Source organism: Protopterus annectens, chromosome 10.part0 (genome assembly GCF_019279795.1).
Source record: "Protopterus annectens isolate FY-2018-M chromosome 10.part0, PAN1.0, whole genome shotgun sequence".
Taxonomy (NCBI): Eukaryota; Metazoa; Chordata; order Ceratodontiformes; family Protopteridae; genus Protopterus; species Protopterus annectens.
The window spans coordinates 477,418,472-477,442,899 of NC_056744.1; the positions used below are offsets into that span (position 1 = coordinate 477,418,472).

The 24,428-nt window shown below is 41.4% G+C and overlaps 1 protein-coding gene across 2 annotated transcripts in view; it reads right to left on the reverse strand.

Annotated features, from left to right (window-relative positions):
• Positions 1–24,428, reverse strand: part of LOC122813194 (fizzy-related protein homolog) — an 806,647-nt gene that overhangs the window by 302,567 nt on the left and 479,652 nt on the right. The window lies entirely within an intron of this gene.

Consider the following 24,428-nt stretch of genomic DNA (forward strand, 5'->3'; position numbering starts at 1 on the left):
AACTTGTGTATAAGAGACAAAGAAAAATGATGGCCACGCTTCAAGACAGGAAACAAATACTGAAAAGCTGGACCAACTAGTTGCACACTTAAGATGTGGAGACTAGTTATTTAAACATGCCAATTACACAACCACCACTGATCTACACACACCAGTCACAATATAAACGGCAACAATCAAATACATGGACGTTGGCAGAAAAGCATTGCTAGAAAGCACCAAGAACACTGCAGCAAAACCGTCACAAAGCGAATGGAAACATGCTACAATAAAAGTGTTCGACAGAAGAGATATTCCAGCAAAAGTCCAAAACAATGCTAGTAACTGCTGAATTAATCTTTCCTTTTCTCTGCAACTTAATATACCACATTTGTTACAAGTCCAATGGTAGATATCCCAGTAAGGCAGTCTCCCAGATGCTTTTTTTGTAGCTGATCACAGGAAATCTGAGTTTGAATGAACTTTTTTATTTTACTGTTTTCCAGGTGAAGTGTTTTTTTCTGTATCAGAGTCTGTGGAGTTAATTGCCTCAAAGAATAATTATCTGTAACAAAGATTATCTAAAAGATGTTACCTTTTTTATCACGACATAAATAGGGCATATTGGACAGACAGATATGTTTCTCTGAGAATTCCCATTCGCTGGAACAGGCTCCCCATCCAGGTAAAGCAGAGTTCTTTCCTAACCCTAATTAAGCGGAACTTGGACCAATGGATGGGTAATTGGAAGTTCATCCCTGGCCTGGGACCCATGTATCTGATGGACAGAGGCAGTCAGTAAATCACATTCTATATAAATCAAATTTGTGGGTTACATTTGGGTTGCACAACTAAGCTTATAACAGCCCTAGTGGTCTTTAGCCTAGTCTACACCTATGACCCTATGCCTTGGGTCACCAGTTGTAAAGTCAGAATACAGCCTTGTTAGAATGACTGCATTATCATATTAGGCTAACTTCCTCGAAGGGCCATTTTAAGCCAAGCCAAGCCAATAACCCAAGGTCAGAATCACATCCTGTACCTCGTGCCTGTTATGTGAAGAACTTAACCATTATGCCAAACCCACCACATTGAAAAGATCTGACATGGTGAGAGTTTTTCCCGAGAGTATAGTGTACCATTGTTCTAATTCTTTTTGACTGACAGCCAAAGGGGTGAATTTAGAATTTTCCTTTGTTCTTCCATCAAAACATTCAATGCCTCTCCTTGAATGCTATCACCAGGTAGACTTCAATATGAAGCATTAATATAGGAAGCTAGTTTCTGGGATTCCTCCTTTCACTTGACTTGACTTTTTAGACGTGCTTTTGCAGAATGGATACTTCTAGAGAGTCTTGCTTGTTCATGAATAGTTTGTAAACTGGCATGGTCTACACTGGTTGCTACACAAAAATCATCAAAGACAACATCTGATGCATTTTGCCTGCCAACCCAGGGAACTTGTTCTATTTTTGAACTCAACTTTAAATGGAGTAAGGGTACATCCTGTGGCACTGGCCTTGATGGCTCTACCATAATAGGATATTTTTTATGCAGCTCTCTTGGTGCACCAGCACTATTCCATCAATACTAGCCAAGTCCAATCACACACAACAATATGATCGTGCACTTCACAGCCAACCTGCAAGGTACGTTTTAGGCAGGGAATGACTGGACTGGCAGTTTTGTGAGCCTGTGTATATGAAGACATTCTCATGAAGCTCTGACCACAGCAGCCATATATCGCTGCAGCTGAATGTCACTTCGGCCATGTGGCCCCAACCAACTACACCACAGGGAAATGTCTTGCTGCCTAGGCACCTGAACCCCTCCCTCCTGTAATGATCTGAATATAGTGCTGAATCACATTTGTGCTGCTAGGTAGCTCTGAAAATACTTCCTTGTTTCTTAACAGAAATTCTTCTTTCTTCTTTCTGTGGCTTACATAGAGTATCTTCCAACCTGAACGGCAGATGTACAGGTTAATTTATTTGCTTCATCAGCCTAACTACTCTGCTGCTAAACCAACTACATAGGTCTGTATTTCCTTTATTAAGTTAATGCCTCATCTGGTCTTCTTTTACCAGTCTGTCTAACTCTGCAGTTTCCTCATTTAAAGTTTTTATTTCAAATAGACCTGGACATTTAGTCACAAATGTGTTTTCTGCTGATGGGAAGGGAAAATAATTAACACCTGGCCCCCAGCTTTAAATTCTCTGGTCCTTGCATTCCTATTATACACCCCTCAATGTGTAGCTTGGGCTTATGTGTTTCCATATTACGGGTATCAACACTTTCAGCCTATCCTGTAAGCTGGTATAATGTTCTTTTAAGTGGGGTTTCCCTTCTTTCCAAGATTCTCCAGAGATATCTAATAACCTACAAGGGTGCCTGCAATATAATAACTCAAAAGGAATGAACATTACTGAGGGATTCAGTACTACTCTAATGGCAAATAGAAGGTGCTGTATTAACTGATCCTGGGTTTTTGTCATCATCCTCAATAACAGTTTTCAGCATGGACTTCAATGTTCAGTTAAAATGATCCACTAATCCATCCATCTGGGCATAGGACAATAAAGTCTTTCAGCTTTTCCCGGTTAAGGGTCGCCACAGCGGAACTCCGGTCTGCTAATGATTGGTGGTGAGTTTTTACGGTGTCAAGTTGCCAGCCCGGCGCCCAACTTTCAAGGAAGGCACACCCACACACGCACACACCTACTTGCATGTCTTTAAATTCACTCACCCACGGGGAGGACATGCAGACTGCACAGAAGGCACTCCAGCTGAGAATCAAACCAGACAACCTCTTGCTGTGATGTGACAACGCTAACCGCTTCACCACCGCGGCCTCATCTGGGAACAGTACAATAAAGTTTTTAATTCCCTGAGCGTAAGGCACCGACACAGTCAGTGCATTATTGTGGACATAAGTGACGTTTCCTGATCAGTGACTATTTCCTTTGGTATATACACTCTGAAAAAAAAAAAAATAAGATAAGCTCCCTAGATGTTACTGTAGCATTAGCCTCACACAGTAGGCTAGCTTCAGGATACTTGGTTACATATCCAAAAATAACTACAACATGCCAATACATATTGCTGGATTTTAAGTATGGCCCAACTATGTCCTTAGCAATATGTTCAAATAGCACTTTTATGACAGCTATTGAAGTCAAAAGATTTTTAAAGCCTGGATGTGGGGCATTCCAGCAATAAGAGCATCCCATTTCTCAACTTCTTTGATCATTTGTGGACAATAAAGCCTTGTTATGACCCTTGCTTTAATCATATCCATTCCCAGGTATCCCCATAGTATATGGATCTGTGCTAATCAATGATTTCTGTAAAGTGTAAGCACAAACAACCAGCCTACTATTTCATTTCTATCCTTATTATATACACTGTTTAACAATGACTTTGTAACTCAAGGTATGGATATGGTAAAAGGTACTTGCCTCCTTGCCTATCAACCCAGATACTGACGTTTCAGTGTCTAAATATTCAACTAAAAATTAGTGTTAGCAACTATCTCCACAATGTTTAATTTTTTTTTTTAGTTCCCTTTCTTTATGAACCTGACGAGGTGCTCCTGTATTTTGGTTCAACATCATTAGGGTTGTCTATTCAAGGATATCTTGTTTGTACAATACCTCTTTTTCTCTCCTTGATGAGGCTCATCCTCTGTTTCAGAGTACCTGAATGCTACCATCGCAATTTTATTTTTTCTCTAGGTTGCTTTCCCTCTACAAAGGATTTGTCTTCACCTTTACTCATTTTCCTTACTTACAAATATCTTTTGTCTACAGTCCTCCCCTAATGGAGGTTGCTGTCTTACACTGACAAAAATGGATTTAGAGCTCTGAAGTTACTGTTTCTTCCTCCTTCACTAAAATGGTGAAGTATTTCTTACCAGTAAGTTTCTTCCTCATCAACACCTACCTGTTACTTTGAATTATCTATTTCTGGAACTTTCTGTTTTTGTTTGACAGAAGTTTAGAATTCTGCTCAGGTTGTATTCTTTTTCATACTTCATAACTATACTCCATCACGACATAATCTTTCTATGAGTGAAACAAACCTTTCTCTTTAGTTCTGGAAGTCACTACTATCTTTGCTTTGCAACAGTTTCATGTTGTAATGACACTTCTAATGTCAGCTTTGTAACATGTTCAGGTTAGTATATTTCATTGTGTAGCTCCTTTTCTCCTAATAATTCTACTCTGTAAGCTTCTCTTCCATAGGTATATACAAACGTATCTGTTTAAGTGGTGTAGGTTCTCCCCTTCTCTGTATGCATAGCCAAATCTTTGCACCTTTAGGGCATACTATGACTATGTCCTGATCCCTTTTTAAAGTTAAGCAGTAGCATATCTAAAAACATTTTTCCATTCCAGTAATGGCAAGGAGGTTTATCATAAGGGCTATCTTCTTCACATTGCTTTCTCAAATCTTAAAAGTGGGTAAAATATTTTTATGTTAAGACTTCCAATATGGCTGCACAATGAATTTTGCTTAATTTCAATTTTCCCAGTGTGAAAATAGAAACTGACAAAAAAGACCCAATTAAATGATTAGCTTGTCAAGTAAGTACACTGCCTGGATGCTAATAAACAAGAAATTTGGAAAACCTAAAAGAAAACGAACCACAAGCGGTAGAGAGAGAATACTGTCTGGGAAGAGATCTGAAGCTGTGCAGCAAAACAACATTTCAAGTTTCAGCTTTACAAGACAGAGAGTGCAGAGAAAACCTGCCATTATATGCAGTACCAAAGAAACTGGAATGAACAAACTGTATTAATTTTATGTAAGCAAATAAGCAAATTGACTGATGTTTGTCAAAATTTAAGTGAAAGGGTAGAATGAGCGTATGCTCCAAACCTGGCCACCAGAAAGCACCCAAGAGCTATAAAGATGCAGTCATACAAGCAGAAAGAGTTCATCCTGACAAAACCGTGGCAGAAAGGAAAATAATTAAAAATTGGAGACAGTATAGTGTTTATGGAAAATGATTATTTGCTGTACACCATACAGAAGAGAAACAAATTTATCCCAGCTATCAAGGAATGTCAAGGGGTAGGTGTCAGATTCAAGTTGCTATACAGCTGCCGCTATATAGCTGCCTTCAGAATATTTTTCCAAGAGGACCAAAGACATATTTTGATGCAGAACAGGCTAAGGAGGAAATAAAGTCTATCCAAAAAAAAAAACAAAAAAAGATCCAGCAAGCAGAATTTGACCCTACTTCACAGTTTTTCTAACAATAACGCTCAAAAACAGACTTTGCCCGTGAAACCTTTTCCAATGTTCCAAAGGAAAATGCTTGAGATAAAGAAAAAAGTACAGTAGCTGACTAGAAGAATCAGGAGTACATTGGACTTAAACGAGAGTGTAGTGCTGGGAGATGGAGATGTTCAGGAAGAAGATTAGCAATGTTGAAATTAGTGAATAAATGAGAGATTAAAAAGCATCAATCACATTTATTAAACATGGCTTTGCAAGAAAAAGTGGCTTTGAAAGACTGGACTTGTGTTGAATTAGTTAAAAGTTGTGACTGGAATATAAAACATATACCCCACTTTATGTCAATAACATTTAAAAGGGAAGAAAGAAGTAACTACAAGTAAAAATGTTTTTCTTTCTATTTCTATACAACATTTCATGATACAAACTTCATGTTATATTGTAAAACAGTTTTGTATAGTGTGCAATCAAGAATATTTTAAATGTGGGATATGAGTCATTTCAGTGACTGCTGCATACGTTGAAAATATTAAAGTAAGCACATACTTTTTCTTAGTTATATGAAACATAGGCTTTACGGTATGACAGGAGAAGAAAAGTTGGATAAAATCAAGTCTAATTTAACATAAAGCTATTATGTTGGGCTGCTGGAACGGGATGTAAAATTGGACTGATTATATGTTAAATTAAAAAATAATTACCCTTAGTTTTACACGGGTGGATGTCTAGATCCATGCCCTTGGCTGAAGTCATAAAAATTTGTTGAAAGCAAAATACGCTTCAAAAATAAGACAAAATGATGAAAGCTATTAAAATGCCAAGTTTCTTGATTCTGAGAAGTTATAAGCTTGTTTTTCTTTTCATTAACAAATGCTCTCTCTCAGTGGGAGATGTGAAATCTACAGCTGAAGGCAGTGGGCCTGGGGAATTCTGTATATTCTGTTCTGAGTGAAATTCACAAAGATTCCTCATGCATATCCAAAGTTGCTTTTGTCTCTCTCATCAATGACTGTTTACTTGGTGACCAGCTGTCTACAGGTGCAAACAATTAATCTTTATAGTTCTTTGCAGATGGAAATGTAACATTTACAGGTACATGGCAAGTAGTTCAGTGAAAAATAAAGTCTGAAATTATGGGACATGAATAAGAGATACTAGCCTAAAAGCAGTCCTAATTCTTTAATGCATTTAATAGAAAGGAGCTCAATATAGTTTTACTTAAAGTTAGCCACTACACTTTTTTAAGGCTAAAAAAAGACGTTATGTCTTACCATAATGTTCCATCTGTGATTCTGATCTTCATTCATTCATCACCGATGGGTTGTCGGTAGATCCTCGGAACCAAGTCAGCCTTATACCAAGCTCGCACTAGCCTAAAACTCTCGAGCTAAGCTTTTACCCATAGTACCCTTCTCCCTGTTACCTCAGATCGAGTTTGCCCATTATTAGTAAAGCAGAGGCAGTTTCTGAACAAGCGCCCTAATTCACAACTTGGACCCACAGTATTCCCCAGGAGCCTTAGGAGGTAGAAGGAGGGTGGGGCGTGATGAATGAATGAAGATCAACAACACAGATGGAATGTTATAGTAAGACATAACTTCTTTATCTGATGTTGGTAATCTTCACTCATTCATCACCGATGGGATAAGTTCCCAGCTACCTTGTGTCACTTGGACGGCCCTTACGGAAGAATATTCCTGAGCACCATTGAGCCAAATGAAGTTCTTCCCCTGGAGACCAAATCCAATTTGCAATGAGTTATAAAGGTATGAGGATCAGCCCATGTTGCTGCTGCACAGATATCGTCCAAAGAAGCTCTCGAGTGGAATGCCACAGAAGTAGCCATAGATCTAGTGGAGTGAGCTTTGATTTTCTGTGGTATAGGTTTTTTTCTCATGATGATAAATGAAGAGTATACAATCTCTAAGCCATTTGGATAGGGTCACCTTAGAAAATGACTTTCCCATTTTAGGACCAGAAAAAGAAATAAACAGCTGGTCAGATTTGCGCATTGTTTTTGCCCTATCCAGATAAAATCTCAACTGTCTGTGTACATCTAACAAATGCAGACAGTACTCTCCTTTATTTGAAAAATTCGGGAAAAAAACTGGGAAGTCAATAGTCTGGTTAATAGAGAAATCCGAAATTACTTTGGGGAGAAAGGAAGGGTTTGTCCAGAGTGATACTCTGTCCTTGTGGAAGATCAAATAGGGATGATTTATGCATAGAGTGTGGAGCTCAGAAATTCACCTAGCTGATGTGATGGCCGCCAGAAAAAGAGATTTCCAGGATAAGAACTTGATGTCACAAGTTGCTGCAGGTTCAAAGGGAGGTTGTGTCAAAGATTGTAGGACTAATGTGAGGTTCCACGGCTCTATAGGTTGTTTGATTGGAGGTCTAATGTGAGAGTCTCCTTTTAAAAAAGTTTTGCACAGACAATGTGAAATCAACAAAGAATTCCCAAAACCATTATGGAAATTTGAAATAGCAGCTAGGTCGACTCGTATAGTTTAAGTTGCAGCACCAGCTTCAAAGAAATTTGACAAATAATCTAGTATTGCAGTAACTGGGGCTGAGTACGGATCTAGTTTTCTCTGCTTACACCAAACTGAAAATCTCTTCCATTTGTCAAGATAAAGTTTCCTGGTGGATGGTTTATGAGAGGCCAGAAAAATATCATGTACTGGGGAGGAAAAGTTATTCTGCCTGGCGATCAATGGAAGTGGAGAAACTAAGCTGTCAGCTTGAGACTGGTTAAGTTCGGGTGGCTCAACCCGAGGGGGTGAGAAATTAGATCTGGAGTTGGATCCAGAATCCACTGTCAGCATAGTAGGTGAGGCCGGAGAAAGGGGAACCATACTTGTTGAGGCCAGTAAGGAGCTATAAAGATCATTTTGCTTTTCAACTGAAGAGCTTTCTTCAAGAATTGGGGAATCAGAAGAATGGGAGGGTAAGGGTATAAATGTCCCGTGGGCCAATCGTGGATAAGAGCATCCCTTGGAGACTCCTCCTTGGAGGGAATTAGGGCAGAATAGTTGCTGTATTTGTGATTTGACAGGGAGGCGAATAGGTCGCAGCAAGGCTGGTCCCAATGGTTGAAAATGTTCATCACTATGGACGGATTGAGGGACCACTCATGAGGCTGGAGAATACATCTGATAAGCTTGTCTGCAATCACGTTGTTGGAATCCCCAGGAATATGCATTGCTATCAGAAAGCGGTTGGAAGCTATCGCCCATTGTCAAATTCTCATGGCCTTTCAACATGAGGAGTAGGAATTGGTTCCTCCTTGTTTGTTGGCATACCAGACTACTGACATGTCTGATTGGATGGAAACTGTCCCAGAAGGAAGGACAGACTGAAATGCTTGCAATGCTAAAAGCACTGCCCTCCGTTCTAGGACAGTGATATGCAGATTCGCCTCTACTGTGGACCATGTGTCTTGGACTGTCATTCCCTGAAAATGTCACCCCCACCCTATCAGGGAAGCATCCATTGTCACAGTGGCTCTGGGCTCTGTTTCTGGCCTCATCCACCAAATTAGGTTCTGTTTGCAATGATTGGTTATATGAATCTGAAAGGACAAAGGATGATGATTTGGGTACCACTGAGATAATAGAAACCATTGAAGAAGTCTCATGTGAAGTTTTGCAAGAGGCACCATTGGTATAGAGCTGCCACAGAACCTAGGAGTTGGACTATATATCGTGACGTGGGAGAGAGACTAAACAGGAGTGGATGTTGAATACTGCTCCTATGAACTCTATGGATTGGGTCGGCATCAGGTTGGATTTCTCCCAATTTATGGAAATTCCAAAAAGATTTGCCAGAGAGAGGGTGTATTTTAGTGCCGTTTCCAGCAAATGCTTGGTGGGGGTGGTAAGGAGCCAATCATCTAAATATGGAAACACCCGGAATTCTTTAAGACTCAAATGAGCTGTTACTACTGCCATGCACTTGGTGAACACTCTGGGGGCTGTAGAGAGTCCAAAAGGCAAAGCACGGAATTGGTAGTGATTGGCTCCCAGCCGGAAGTGAAGCAGCCTTCTGGAGCGCTTGCCCATTTTGATGTGGTAATACGCATCCTGAAGGTCCATTGAGCACATGCAATTACCATTCCCCAAAAAAAGGGAGAATGGACTGACCATGACCATCTGGAATTTTGTTTGGGTGACAAACTTGTTTAAATTGCTGAGATCCAAAATCGGTCTCCAGTCCCCTGTCTTTTTTGGCACCAAAAAGAATCTTGAGCAAAATCCGGATCAGCACTGGTATGGTGGGACTGCTCGGATGACACTTTTTTGACACAGCTTCTTTTATCTCTAGAGCTGCTTCTTCCCTTTGACTAGGTGGAATGTCAGGAATTTGTCTTGGTGGTTTTGGGTAAGAATCGAATGGGATGTGGTAACCTCTAGTTATTATCTTCTGCACCCAAGAATCAGTAGTTACTGATTGCAGGGCAGTGTGGTGCTGAGAGAAATGTCCCCCGACTGCTTCTAGAGAAAAGCAATTGGGCCACTCTTCAGGAGAGTTGGTAGGACTGTCCAGAGAAAAAGTCTCTGGGTCCCTGGTTACGCGAACCCCCTCTGCCTTGGTAGGGGCATCTTCCAGAAGAGTTACCCCCTCTGCCTCTGGGAGTGAACTTGCCACATGTGTCATGAAAAGGACCCTGAGACTTTTTGTGCAACAACTTTCCACTCCTCTGATTCCTGCAGAAGGAATGCTGGGGGGTGAAAAAGTGTACACCTACAGCAGACAGGGTCTTACCATCCTTCTCACACCTGGCTAGAGTGTCCTTCACTTTTGGGCCAAACAAGGAAGTTGCTTTAACTGGAGCATTCAGGAAGGAAGACTTAAAGGGGTCTGCGAAATCACAAAGGCGCATCCAGGCATTGCATCTCATAACTATGCCTGAACCTACAGCTCTTGCCGCCCCTTCGGTTGCATGGGATATTAACTCCTGGTAATGTGGACGGAACCATGGACATGCTCGGAACTGTACTCGGCACAGAAGAGCCAGTAGCCAATCCTGGACCTGAGGAAGACCTGGCTCCGACCGAGCCGAAAGCCAAAGGGTCGGTTCCGGGGTCACAGCAAGGTCCACTAATGGCACAGGGAATGTGGGTACCGGAAGGGGTGTCGGAGTCTAAGGCTTTGAAACCTGCAAGGACGTCAAAGGAGGGGAATAGCATGGAGTCCGTGGAGAAACACTCCTAAGTCCGACACGTGGTTGGGTCTTAGAAGGTGTAGGACTCCCCCTAGCTGTCAGCAGCTGGTCCACAAGGTGCACCACATCAAGTTCAGAAAGGCTCCTGGTAGATCTGGTGGATATCCCCGACGGGGACTCTGGCCGTTCAAGGAAGGGGCTATATATTTGCCCCAAAAAGGATCCACTGATGGGAGTATCAGGTCCGTGTTGCAGTGTCCAACGGCACCATTGTCTCGAGTTTGGAGACGGGGAGTGGTGGAGCATCTATTGTAGTCATGGGTACCATAGGTAGGCTCAGTGCCATGACGGCACTCGGTACCGAAGTGGATGTGGAGGAGATTACTGGTGGCTCTGCTATGAATGGAGCTGTAGTCACAGGTACCGGAGGTAAGCTCGGTGCCCTGACTGTACTCGGTACCAAAGAGTATGTGACAATTTGTAACTTCGTTATGAATGGTGCCGTAGACATTATTGGTGCCAAAACAGGTGTTGACGACATAAAGACAGTTGACGGAATTGTGGTCAGTGTCATAGAGACTGGCTTCGACTCTGATGACACTTTAGGCATTTTTGGTTTAGGTGGTTTATCCAAATGACCAGAAGGTGAAGAAGGCACAGAATGTGGTCTCTTCTTTTCTTTCTTAGGAGCGGGAGAGCCCTTCGACACAGAAAGAGCCTCTGAAAAGTGCATCTTAAGGAGGACCTTCAGAATTAACTTGCTTTTGCATTCATTCAGAGTACGGGGACTAAATCCCTTGCAAATAAGAGCATGGTGGTTGCACCGAGAGATGAGGCACTCACAAACAATACACACAATCCTCATGAGAGTCAAAGTTTGGCATTTTCCTGCTACCTTGCTTAAAGCCTGACGTTCCTTTCTTTTCAGACATACTAAACACTCACAACAAACACCCAAACAGAAAAAGCTAGAAGGATTATTATTTTATATATATATATATATATATATATATATATATATATATATATTTTTTTTTTAAGGCAAAGGAAAGGAGGAAGAAATACCAGCAATGCTATTTAAGGATTACTTCAAAGGGTAGGGAGAAAGGCTGCACCACCAATGGTACTAAGAATACCAAAGGGTAATTAGGAAAAGAAGCTAAATGGAAGGGGTAAAAGCTAGCGACAGACAAAGATAGACCGAAATCTGGAAAAATACAAGAAACTCTTATCAGAAACTCTATTAAATATAAAAAAATATTCGGCTTAACTGAGAGATGGCTTGAACGCGGCTTTATGGCTATGCAGCACAAGAGATATGAGGTAACACAGAGAAGGGTACTATGGGTAAAAGCTTAGCGCAAGATGTTTTGGCTGGCATGAGCTTGGTATAAGGCCTACTCAGTTCCGAGGATGGAACAGACAACCCAGTGGTGATGAATGAATGAAGATTAACAACATCAGATGTTAATGTTTTCTAAAATCATACAAGTTGTTTTTCACATTTGGGAGGGGAATAGAGATAAGACAAGACAAGAAGTGACAGCAATGAGTTAAGCAGATGAACAGGATGTAACATGCATCTTAGCATAGATAGGCTTAATTTTAGGTTAGGTAATACATGTGGGTGTAGCTGTCAGTTTGGGACAACTGCTCCTATCAGGATTGTTAAACTTCATTATCTGAAGAGCTACATAATTTTGTGTGCTTGTTTCAAGTTAACAGGTTATGGGGTATTCTGTGATGTGCCTTTTTTATTTGAGGGTCCTCATTTTAACAAAATTTGTAAAATGTGACAAAGGTTCAAATCGAGATGACAAGAAACTACTGTATAAAAGAGCAACTGTCCAAACATTAGTGAGTGCATGTAACACAAAAGTTAGAAATAGACATTTTAAAAAGCTGTCACATAAGAGGAAGGAATAATCATAATGGCTATGCTATCCATATTATTTTGGAACACTAATGGCCTCACAGGCACAGACAAAAAGGTAAGAGTATTGTATTATATTAAGAAATGCAGAGTGCAAATAGTAATGCTACAGGAAAAACATATGGAAAGAAATGAGCATGTAAATTTGATAAAGGATTTCAGGATGGATATTCAGCAGAATAGTGGGGATAATGGAAAAGGTAAGTATTTATATAACTTGCTATAGGAGCTCCAATAGTGATAGATAAGGGGGGAGATATTTATGGTAGATTTATGGTAGTTAGGAAATTATGCTGGCATGTATTTATATTCCACCTAAAACTGCTATTATTAAGCTTAAGAAAATTTTGGGAGAAACAGTCAGTTTTCAGCAGGATGTATTCCTTACAGGTGGGGACTGGAACTTGATTTGCAACAGTAAGGATGTATCTGGGGGACCTAGAAGGGAAAATATAACAAAAGACGGTAGACTTCTTAAGAAATGTATGAAAATATTTGGTATGGAAGACATGAACTCAGTAGCAGGAACTCAGAGATAATTTACATATTACTCCTCAAGGTACAATAACTGGCTAGGCTAAACAGAAATTTCACAGGAACATGTCAATTTCATTCAAAGCTTTGACACGTAATTCAATAACTATTTCAAATCATGCACCATTAAAAATTAAGATAAATATGTAGGGTAATGATGTAAAATGAGAGACTAGTGTTTTACTACATGTTAAAAAGAGAGGGATTTAAGGAATGGGTAGTGGAAATTATTTAAGAATGGGATAAAATGAAAGTGGAGTTTAAAAACAGGGTAGAAATAAATGAAAAAGAGATATAGTTAAGAAGCCACAAGAATCATTTAGAGGGGTTGACAAATTTTAAAGTATTGCAGAATTGGGGGGATCTCGCAGATTAAGAACGTATGCAGCTGCAAAGTGCTAAAAAGAAAATAAGGTAATATCTGGATAATATGCACGAGTTTAGAAAGATCATTGTTAAGCAAATGTTTTTGATAACTCTGGAGCATAAAAATTCTTAGCAAATGTCTTAGGCAACAGAAAGCAGAAAGGGTTGCTGCTAAATTTAGGGAGCCTACAACAGGAAAAATAACCAGAGATCCTATAGAGCTACTAGAGATAACTCAGACATTTTATGAAAATTTGTATAAATCAGAGAAATGTGGAAATCAAGAAGGAGCACAAATGGAAATATTTATGGACGACTCAAGTATGCCAAGGTTAGAGGTAGATGAGGCTCAAGAATTAGTTAAGACAGGAGGAGATACGACACAAATGGTGACATATATAAATCTGAAGTAAAGTCTCTAGGAATAGATGGTATTCCTTGTAGACGTCTGGCAGCTAGAAGGAAAGAAAGTGATAAAGGTCTGGAAAGTTTTGTATAACAGTATTTTAAAAGGAAAAGAAGCACCAACATCCTGGAAGAAAGCTGTGGTGGCTGTAATCTAAAGATGGTAAAAACCCATTATACCTAGCTTCATATAGGTCTATTTCAACTTCAATCCGTGATTATAAATGTTTACATCTATAACAGCTAAAAGACTGGCAAAGGTATTGCAAAAACTGATAAATAAGGATCAATGATGTGGTTTTGTAGTGGGGAGGCAAACATTTAACAACATTCATAGAACAATGATGATCCAGGGGGAAGTAAGAAAATATCGCTGTTTTTGGTGGGTTTTGATACAGATAAAGCATTTGGCAGAGTAAGCTGGGATTTTATGAGTAATACAATGGAGGCATCTGCATTCCCTGATACATTAATAAGGTTAATTAGGAGGATACGTACGTGAGGGTTCTAACGCAATATAAGTATGAGGGCTCTTCTCTGATAAGTTGTGCCTGAACACAGGAACCAGACAGGGGTCTCTCCTTTCCCCTTTGTTATTTGTGTTACACTTAGAGCCATTAGCAAAGAAAATAAGGGACTCAGAAATTCAAGGATATAACTGGTATGGTAACTAAAATAAAGAATAGTTATGTAAATTCTTACCATAACCATAGATGTCCTTTTCTTCCATGTTGGAGTATTCTAGGTGTGGGATTTCCTGCCCTCAGGCGGCTCGTACATCGGCTTCTATACAAAAGCTTCAGCTTGGCTGTTGCAGTGTGCGTGGGACGTCACAAGTAGGGCCATAAATCAAGGGCCTTAAATGTGATGCCTGCACGCACAATCCTCAGAACTTGAAGGCCAGCAGGCAGAGAATAAGGCCCAGCAGGAGGGATGCCAGTTGTTTACAGGTGTGTGACTTGGGAGTCCTACTGCAATGTAGGTAGTACAGGTAAGGAATAAGACCTGGGGGGACTGGTGGGTGGGGAAGGAATACTGCAACATGAAAGAGAAGGACATCTATGGATACGGTAAGATTTTACACTACTATTCTATGTCCTTCTATTCCTATGTTGCAGTATTCTAGGTGTGGGGATGTACCACAGCTTAAGAGGACGAGAGGGTGGTGGTAGAAGAAGAGGGCTCTAAAAGACCCTGCTGGATTGCCCTGGCGAATCCTGTCCTAGCTCTGGAAACTTGGTCCAATTTGTAATGCTTGATGAAGGTGTGGATAGTGCCCCAGGTGGCTGTTTCCAAAATGGATGCTGTGTCTAGGCCTTTCATGAAGGCCCTTGAGGTGGCCACAGCTCTAGTGGAATGGGCCTTGATTCCCCTTGGGGGTTTCTTTTCATGGTGAGAGTACCAGAAGCAAACAGCTTTCTTGATCCAACATGCAATGGTTTGTTTGGAGACTGCATTGCCCAGGGCTCTGGGGTGGAAGGAGACAAAGAGCTGGTTAGTCTTTCTGATGGCCTTGGTCTTCTCCAGGTAAAATATAAGTTGTCTGTGCACACCCAGGGAATGCAGTATCCTCATCCCTTTGTTAGTGGGTGTGGGGAAAAAGGTGGGCAGATGACTGGATTGGTTAAGAGACAGATCATTGACAACCTTAGGCATGAAGGAGGGGTTTGTTCGCAGGGACACCCTGTCTTTTTGGAAGATGGTATGGGGGGACAGGCCATTAAAGCCTGCAATTTTGACACTCTTCTGCCTGAAGTGATAGCCACCTGCAGGACCATCTTCCATGTACACATCTGTAAAGAGGAAGGCCTGCCAGGTTCAAAGGGATGTTGAATTAATTTCTCTAACATGTAGTTAAGTTCTCAAGGTGGAGGGATAGGTTTCCTAGGTGGTCTCATGTGCAAGACCCCTTTAAGGAGGAGCTTTAAGTTGAGCCTGGCTAGCAAGGGGGGGTTCCAGGGGCAGGCAGGCTATGTCCGAAAGGTCTACTTTAACAGAGGAATAAGAAAGGCCACTTTTTATCAATTGACGCAAGTAGTTTAGAACCAGGGGAACCTCCGCAGAGCTAAGGTCCCTTCCCTTTTGCAGACACCATTTTGCAAATCTTTCCCATTTAGCCAGGTAAGATTTTCTGGTGGTAAGTTTCCTTGCCTCCCTTAGGACTGAAAGTATGTCCTCTGAGTAATGGTGTCTGAAAGGGATCAAAAGTGTATCAGCCACAGAGTTAGAGACAACATCTGTAAATGTGGGTGTAGGAGAATTCCTTTGTCTTGTGACAGTACGTCCACCTTGTAGGGTAACTTGAAGTGATTGCCCTTAGCTAGTTTGTGAAGTAGGGGGAACCAGTGCTGCCTTGGCCAGTAGGGAGTCACTAACAAGATTTTTTGTTTGTTCTTCTGAATTTTCAGGAGGACTTTCTGAATCATTGGGAATGGGGGGAAGGCATAAAGGAACTTCCCCTCCCAAGAGGTGCTGAAAGCGTCCACCCTCCATGCTAGAGGGTAGTGGGTTTTTGAGCAGTCGTTCTGCAGTTGCTTGTTCTGGGGGGAGGCAAACAGGTCTATTTGTGGAGCACGCCACCGGTGGACGATGTCTAAGACCACACTTTTCAGCATCCATTCGTGCTGAGGCGAAGAGGTCCTGCTCAAGAGATATGCTTGGTGGTTGTCCTGTGAGGGGATGTATACCGCCTGCAGGACTAAGTAAGTCCCATATCAGCAGGGATAGACTGCACAGCTGATAGGCCTTTGTTCCTCCCTGCTTGTTGAGGTACCACATCACTGTGGTGTAGTCGGTGACAATCTGGAGCACCCCCGGAACCAGAACGGGAGTGAAATTCTTTAGAGCTAAGAAAACTGCTGTCATTTCCCTGATATTGATGTGTTTGTCCTGAAGAGAGGGATGCCAGTTTTCTTAAATCCTGTAAGAGGCCAGAGTTGCTTCCCAACCTGAATCTGAGGCATTTGTATGCATAACTTGGATTGGGGTGGGGGGCTGTAGTGGGAGTCCTGGGTTCAATTTCACTTGCTGGATCCACCAGTTGATTTCTGTTTTCAGACAGGGAAGGAGGGGGATGGCCTGCTCTAGGGGATCTAGATGCTGGGGCCAGGTGTTCTTCCGGAACCACTGCAGCTTTTGCATGTGCATTCTTGCCAGTGGTAGCATGGGGATGGTTACTGCCATTAAACCCAGGAACCGAAAAAATTGCCTTGCCGTCACCTTTTGGGATAGCAGAGCTTCTTGGAAGTGTGAAGTTAAAGACAGAACCTTGTCCTGAGGTAGAAAGGCCTTCATTGTGTCCGTTCTGATTCTGCAGCTGAGGAAAATCTTATCCTGGCTTGGGATCAGAGAGGATTTGGGGAGGTTGATGGTGAATCCTAGATTCTGTAAAAGGGACATGGTAAAATGTAGATGCTTCAATAGAGCATCCCTGGACTCTGCCAGAATCAGACTGTTGTCCAGATAAGGGTAAATCTGTATCCCCTGAGTTCTGCAGAAGGCAATGGCTGGGGCTAGGCACTTTGTAAAGACCCTGGGGGCCATGGATAAACCAAAGGGCAGGCAGTAAATTGGAAATGAGAGGAAGGCCCAGAGAAACCCAGGAATTGTCTTTGGGAATTCCTGATGGGTATGTGCAGGTAGGCTTCCTTTAGTTCTAGGGTGACCATGAATGCCTTGGCTAGAATGACAGGCAGCAGGGTGGGGAAAGAGAGCATTTTGAAAGAGGGTACCTGAAGATAAAGGTTTAGAAAGGACAGATCTAAGACAGGTCTCCAGGGGCTATCTTTTTTGGGGGGCAGGAAGAGATGGGAGTAAAACCCCTTTCCTTCCTGTCCTGGAGGGACAGGTTCTATGGTGCCTAGCTTTAAAAGATCTGCCAGAACTTGTGGCATGAGATGGGCCTGGTTTTTGGGTAGGAAAGGAACGCCTCTTCTGGGTGACTTCTCCTTCCAGGATAGGAAGTACCCTTTTTGGATAATGTTTAAGACCCACTGGTCTGAAGTGATGAATTGCCAAAGGGTGAGACAGTGGGAAAGGCAGGCTGAGAGAGGGAGGTGGGCAAGGCAGTCACAATTACTGGGGCCTCCTCTGTCCTGAAAGGGCAATCTGGGTTGCTGTGGTGGTGCAGAGGATCTGGAGTTGGTAGAACTTCTAGCCCCTCTCCTGGAGATGGAAGAGAAGGGCTGTGGAGTACGTCTTACAAAGGTGGCCTTAGCAGGGTAGTTCCTATAATACTTGAGTATGGGCGACACCAGCAGGTGCTTAATGTCCTGGTGTTCCTTGCTTTTTCTTGTAGATTTTTAAAAAGGTCAGCAGATTGTTTTATGAAAAGCACATTGTGGACCAGAGGGATGTCCAGGATTTTAGACTTAAAATTCTTGGGGAGGTTTTGGAGTCTTAGCCATGAGTACCTCCTGAGGGCTTAAGCAGATGCTGCAGACCTTTGCGGACGTTTCTGTACCTTCGTAGCTGCATCGGATGGTGCCTGGCTACCTGCTGAGCCAAGGAAAGTTTGGAAGAGATGTCCGTCTTGCTGGGACTGTCAGGCAAGGAGGCCAGCATGGAGAAGGCTTGAGAGACCAAGTCTAATGCATACTTAGTCATGTGGGTCTGATAGTTTATGACTCTGAAAGCCAAAGTACAAGAAGTGTATACCTTCTTCCCCATCCTATCCATGTACTTACTCTCTTTGTCAGTAGGTAGTAGGAAGGCATAAGCAGCAGTCTAGATTGCTTATCTGCCATGGTGGCAATAACAGCTGGGTCCGCCATGGGTGACTTAACTAAGAATTTGTGGTCCTCTGGTACTTTATAGAAGTAGTCAGGATGCTTAGGGGACAGAGGCTGGGAGTCAAGGGCCTTAGAGGCCGCTTTGAAGGCATCCAAGTAAGCAGGCATAACAGGGGGAACTCCTGAAGGGGAGGGTGATTCCACTTGCAGCAGTTCAAAGTACCTTTTCTGTGTGTCAGTCATTTGGGAAGTATCCCATTTAAAGTAATCCTTCATCTTGGTGATGGTCTCACCAAAAGTAATGTCCTCAGGGAGAGAGTCCCCTTCCACAGATTCCTCATCTGGAGAGTAATATTCCTGGGGGAAGGCAATCTGGGAAAAATAAGAAATGGACTCTTCTGATGATGAGAAAGAAGAGTCATGTTCTTCTTCCCTGACTTGAGGGGTCATGGATGGGAGGGAAGAAGCAGAGACTGGCCTAGGGCTCAGAAGAGGCAGGGTGGAGGTGGCTGAGGCTGAAGGCCTAAGGGTCATAAAGGCCTGCATAAGAGAAGAAGTGAAGGCCTGCCAATCCGGTGTGACTTCTGAAGAAGTGGAGGTATGTTTAGTTTTCTGCTTCTTTTTGGCTGGAGAGGAAGTAGAGAGTGGCCTGGCGTCGGGTCTGGAGATTAGCACATCCGAAGTCTGGATGCCTGCCAGAGGTATACCCGAAACGGGTTCCCCCTCGACCTTGATGGGCGCCGTCTGAATGAGCTCCAAGATGTGCCGGTCGTCGGCTGCGAAACGGCTTCCTTGAGGGACGTCACTGTGGTTGATGGATACTCCAAGCACGCCTCAACCCCTACACTGGCAGTTAGCGGTGCGTTGGGAAGCGGAGCGGCAGGCGAAAAAGGCCTAGGAACCTTGACCTTCTTGTGCAAGGTTCGTGTGCGGCCTCAGGTGCAGGATCCATCTTAAGGGCTAACCGCTTAAGGCGTTGGTCCTCAAGGTAGAGATTTAATGTGGCTAGATGGCTGCGCAAGGTCTTAGGCGCAAACGATTGACTAATAGCACAGGAGGAGTGATTATGTTCCCAGCCTAGGCAAAAAAATACACCTGTCATGGGTATCCTTATGGGGTATCTGGCGCCCGCACTGGCACTTTCCTTTTTTTCCTGACATCAGGTAAAGGCTACAGCAACCAAGTGTTAACTAGAACAATCATCAAAAATAAGAAAATTAGAAACCCAACGGGCTACTTATCTGTAAGATGTGACATCTGTGAATAGGCGATTGTACAATGTGAATGTCGTCTGCGGCTGAAAAGTTCTGAGGATTGTGCATGCAGACGTCACATTTAAGGCCCCTGGTTTATGGCCCTATGTGTGACATCCCACGCACACTGCAACAGTCAAGCTGAAGCTTTTGTATAGAAGCCGACGTGTAAGTTGCCTGAGGGCAGGAAATCTCACACCTAGAATACTGCAACACAGAAATAGAAGAACATGTTGGCTTTCCTTGCAGACAATATTATTTTCTACTTGATAAAATGAAAAGGACATCTCAGTAGTGTGGAACATTTTGAGACAGTTTCAAAATCTTTCTGGATATAAAATTAATGAAGCTAAAACAAAGGCTATAGCTGTAGACTATGTAACCACACATGAATGGATTCGACCATATCCATATTTATGAGAACATGATAAAATGATATATTTAACAATATGGATTAAAAAGGCTTTGGTTATGCAGCTACCGATATGTGGAAGAGACTAAAAAAATAATACAAAAACCGAGAAATTGGAAGGTCTTGTTTATGGATATGGAAAGCAAGATACAAGCAGTGAAAATGTTTTAGTCCCTTTAGTTTTATATACACATCAGGCATATTTTTACCGGCCCGAGGAGAAAGCGTGGACAACAATTAGTAAAGAGTTTAAGGAATGTATCTGGTAGAGGAAGAAGGCAAGAGTCAAGTGGGATACTTTTATCTTTCCAATAGAACAAGTTGGTTTAGGATTACTGGATTGGAATGGATATTTTTAGATCTACACACGTAAGGCTTATATACATAACACAAACATAAAACTATAATTCAAAGTGGAAAGGGATGATGATGAAATGGAGGGATTCAAGAAATATGGATAGAGTGGGATTTTGGATGCAGATCCTTAAGGAGAACAATGACAACAGTTACAGCAGATATTATATTCGTAAAGTAGCAGAAAGTATTCTAAGAACTAAGCTAACATGAGAATGGAGAAAGATATGGCCAAAGGGATGACTGCAATTAGTACACAAAATAGGAAGAGGAGGTTGGAATTTATTGGAGAAAACTAACAAAGGAACCCAGGCATTGGGAGCAAATAACTAGAGCGGGAAAGGTAATGGAAAGCAAAGACATTTAAGACTACAGGCTGGAGACTGCCTTACCTATCAGGGATTGATAGCAGAGTACAGGCAAAGAGAAAGGAACAGAGAAAATTAAGTGAAAGGCCTGCTCTGGTAGAGTACTTAGTTAAATCTAGAAGAGAAGCGGCTGTTGTAAAACGGCATACAAAACACTTCACAATAACTACTGTAATCAATCTCAGGAGGTTAGAAAAGATTGGGAAGAGAGACTGGACAAGCAATTCAAAAGAAAACAATGGGAGGACATATGTATGGCTCCCAAGTATGCAGCATAGACTAGAAGATTTAGGATTTTTGCTTGGAAGTGCTTGCGTAGGTATTTTATAGCCCAAGCAGTCTCCAAATAATTTTTCCTCAGGTAGATGGCAAAAGCTGGAGGTGTGATGGGGAAGAAAGAGGTAACTGGGAATGTATGTTTTGGGGGCATAATGAGTTGGCAGTCTTTAAAAATTCAAAAATGTTGGAAGAGCAAACGGGTGTAACTAATGAAATGATTCTTCTGAGCTGGGACACAGGATCTAAATTGCCTAGACATAGTAACGCCTTGTTGATGTCTGCCAAAAAAAAATAATAACTAGAACATGGAAATCAAAGTGTAAACCAACCATTTTTGAAGTCGTGAATATTGTAACAGAGATAAAGACATTGGAAGTGGGATCTTCAGAAAAGTGAAGGAGCAAGTTACATAGAAAAAAATGAAAATTAAGGGAATAATACGTACAGAGTAATGTTTTGAAGGAGCAGTGAGGTTTAAGGGAAGGCAGGAATTAAACAATTTATGTAATGTTGGACTGATGACAGTTATGCAAAAGAATAAACATGATGCATAAAGTTTGTAACCGGGAAAGCGTTGATATGGTTTGTTTTCTTTTATATAAATGTAGGTTTGCCTATGTCTTAAGTGATAACTCAAATAAGGTGTCATAACCAAAAACAAAACACAGACGCTAACCTCATAGACTTCACTCTATCCAATTTATTCACAGCCAAATAAAAAACACAAGTCAATAGTCAACAAAACAGGGAAACTAAGGATAGTACCCAAAGAAATATTAATTCCTTACTTTGCACCATTAACCACTGTGGGTTGCAGGAGCCAAGCATTTACACACAACCATCAATTACAGCCACTTGCATGACTGCATACTGCATTACTAAATGAAACATTACTAAATGAAACAATATGTAACTATGTAACATGTATGTAACTTACTGACAATGTGGAGCTTTTCTCCCCGGGCCTCCGCTGAAAATGGACATGTATCCAGTCGGACCATCCCGGTCAACAAATGTAAAATAAAATAAAATAAATAAATACTCAGATACCTGCTGAGACCAAGTGAATGAACATATTCAAAAATAATGGACCAGAAATGAGTCTCTGATTGTTGCTGTCAAAACCATACAGCAGAACCCAGTGCAACTCCTCTCTTAACATCTTAACTCAAATCAGATCCAAAGACTCTAAAAGCAGGATCAGATTTTAAATGTTTTACTTATATAATTAGAAAGTTGCTTGAATAAAAAGCTTTGCAGTAGGACGCATTTTCTGAAGGATACAAAGTCATGACTTAATGACTGCAGGCCATAACAGTTTGCCAGAAAGCCACAAAGTTTACAAGGAATGACCATAAACACCTCTCAACTTCCTTTAACTATACTACTGGTGTCATGTTGGTTTAATAATCAATGCTGGATTAAATGGGCAGCATCCTGGAGTTAGAGGGCTATAATCTATCCCGGAGTAACTGGGTAGTAGAGGAATGATCACACATAAACACTTCACCATGCAAAGATTGGATATCCTCCCTTCTGAAATCTCTCACTCTGTGTTCTTCTTTTGAAATATCACACTTGACATTCTTGCCTGAAAGCTCTATAACAAAACTGTAAAAATCTGGTCTATTTTCTATAAAGCAGAAGAACGCACACATTTTGCATGTGCAGACTTGTTGGTTGAGGCTGCCCGCAACACACAATGCACTCCTTTGCTCACCGACACAGATGATTTCCTGCATACTGATGCTGAGGAAAGCAAGTGCTAACGAAGCAAAACAAATCTTCTTCTGTGTGTGTGTGTTTTTTTTTTTTATTTTAAAGATCAGGCCTGCCCCCCCCCCAACCATCACTGGGCCCTAAGCAGCTGCCTAGGTAACCTTGTGCTACATCTGGCCCTGCAGTCATACAGTATGTTCATGGAGGGTTTAAGCAGAAGTAGAAAAGGGGATGCTGAAGCATGACAAGGTCTTGGAACCCAGCAGTCTGCTACCAGGACTCCTAAAGAAAGCAGCAACAAAAGGAAAGACCCTTAACAAATATGTACAACCTGGCCTCAAAAACAGGAACTAACTCCTGCAGAGTAACTAATTCAAGTGCAAATACTTGTCAAATTGAGTAGCTCCCTTGCCATTTTCAAGGTAAACATTGATAACTCAATAGGGAGCCTTAAATATTCCCCTGGTCTCTTGCCTTGACCTTATTAAGGGTAAAGGGAACTTCTGAATGTGGGTTTTTGGTTAATTTTATAGCAGTTTGCAGACTGATTCCCTAGTACTTATCTATGAACCTATATTTATACACACTCTGACACACACACACACACACACACATATATATATATATATATACACACACACATATACATGTATATGCATATATACATACACACACACACACACACATATACATATATATATATATATATATATATATATATATATATATATATATATATATATATGGGTCTACTTCAGTAGACCGAAGTTTCACTTACCCAACACTAAAATTTCCCAGACGAAACGATCAACAACTTCACAAGACCGACATCTGAAACACTGACTTTTCATGCTTGGTAAGTAACCGCTTGGCCATCCTGTTGAACTTTGCCCTTTACCCCTGCGGTAGTGCGATCTCAGAGTTGGTATATTTAGTTAGGAGGGGTGTGGGCATACTTCTCAACCTAAAATATTAAAAATCTGGACAAAGACCCATGAAAAATAGGTACAAATCTGTACGCTGATTAATATAACATTTGCATACATAATTATGTAACTCCACCCACTGCAATGGAATTGTGGGATACCCACTTTTAAATGCAAACTAAAGGACGGACAACCAAAACACGACAATGAAACACAAAATAAAGAGAAGAACAACAGTGGTTTATTTATATTAATATTTGAATTTGTGCAAAACTAAAATAAAATTAACTGCGGCTGCGCATTAGGCCAGCAACCTAAGTAGAAAAAAATGTGGTCTTAGCTGCCCGACAGTCTCAGATTTATTCTGGCAGCCTGGTTTTCAGTACATCTCAAACCAAAATCATTAAACAAAACTGTGCCATTGCCTTGGAATGTGAAATTTAATAACATTCAAGGCTCTAAGTGCTTGTAGGTGAAGACAGGTACTGGCAGATTTGACTGCCTAGCATGAGACCCAACCTTAACAAGTTAAGCAGGGGGTGCTTAACATTTGTTAAGATCGGATCTCAAGCTTAACTTATTTGTCTTTTTCCACATTTCAATGCACTACAAGTACATTAATCATTCACATACATAATGTCACACACATAACCCTCATATCAAGTAATCTTACATTATTCTCATACAAAGCATGCCATTATTTAAATTTCTCAGAGGTCTCCTATAATTTACTACTAAACATTTTTCATTAAACTACAT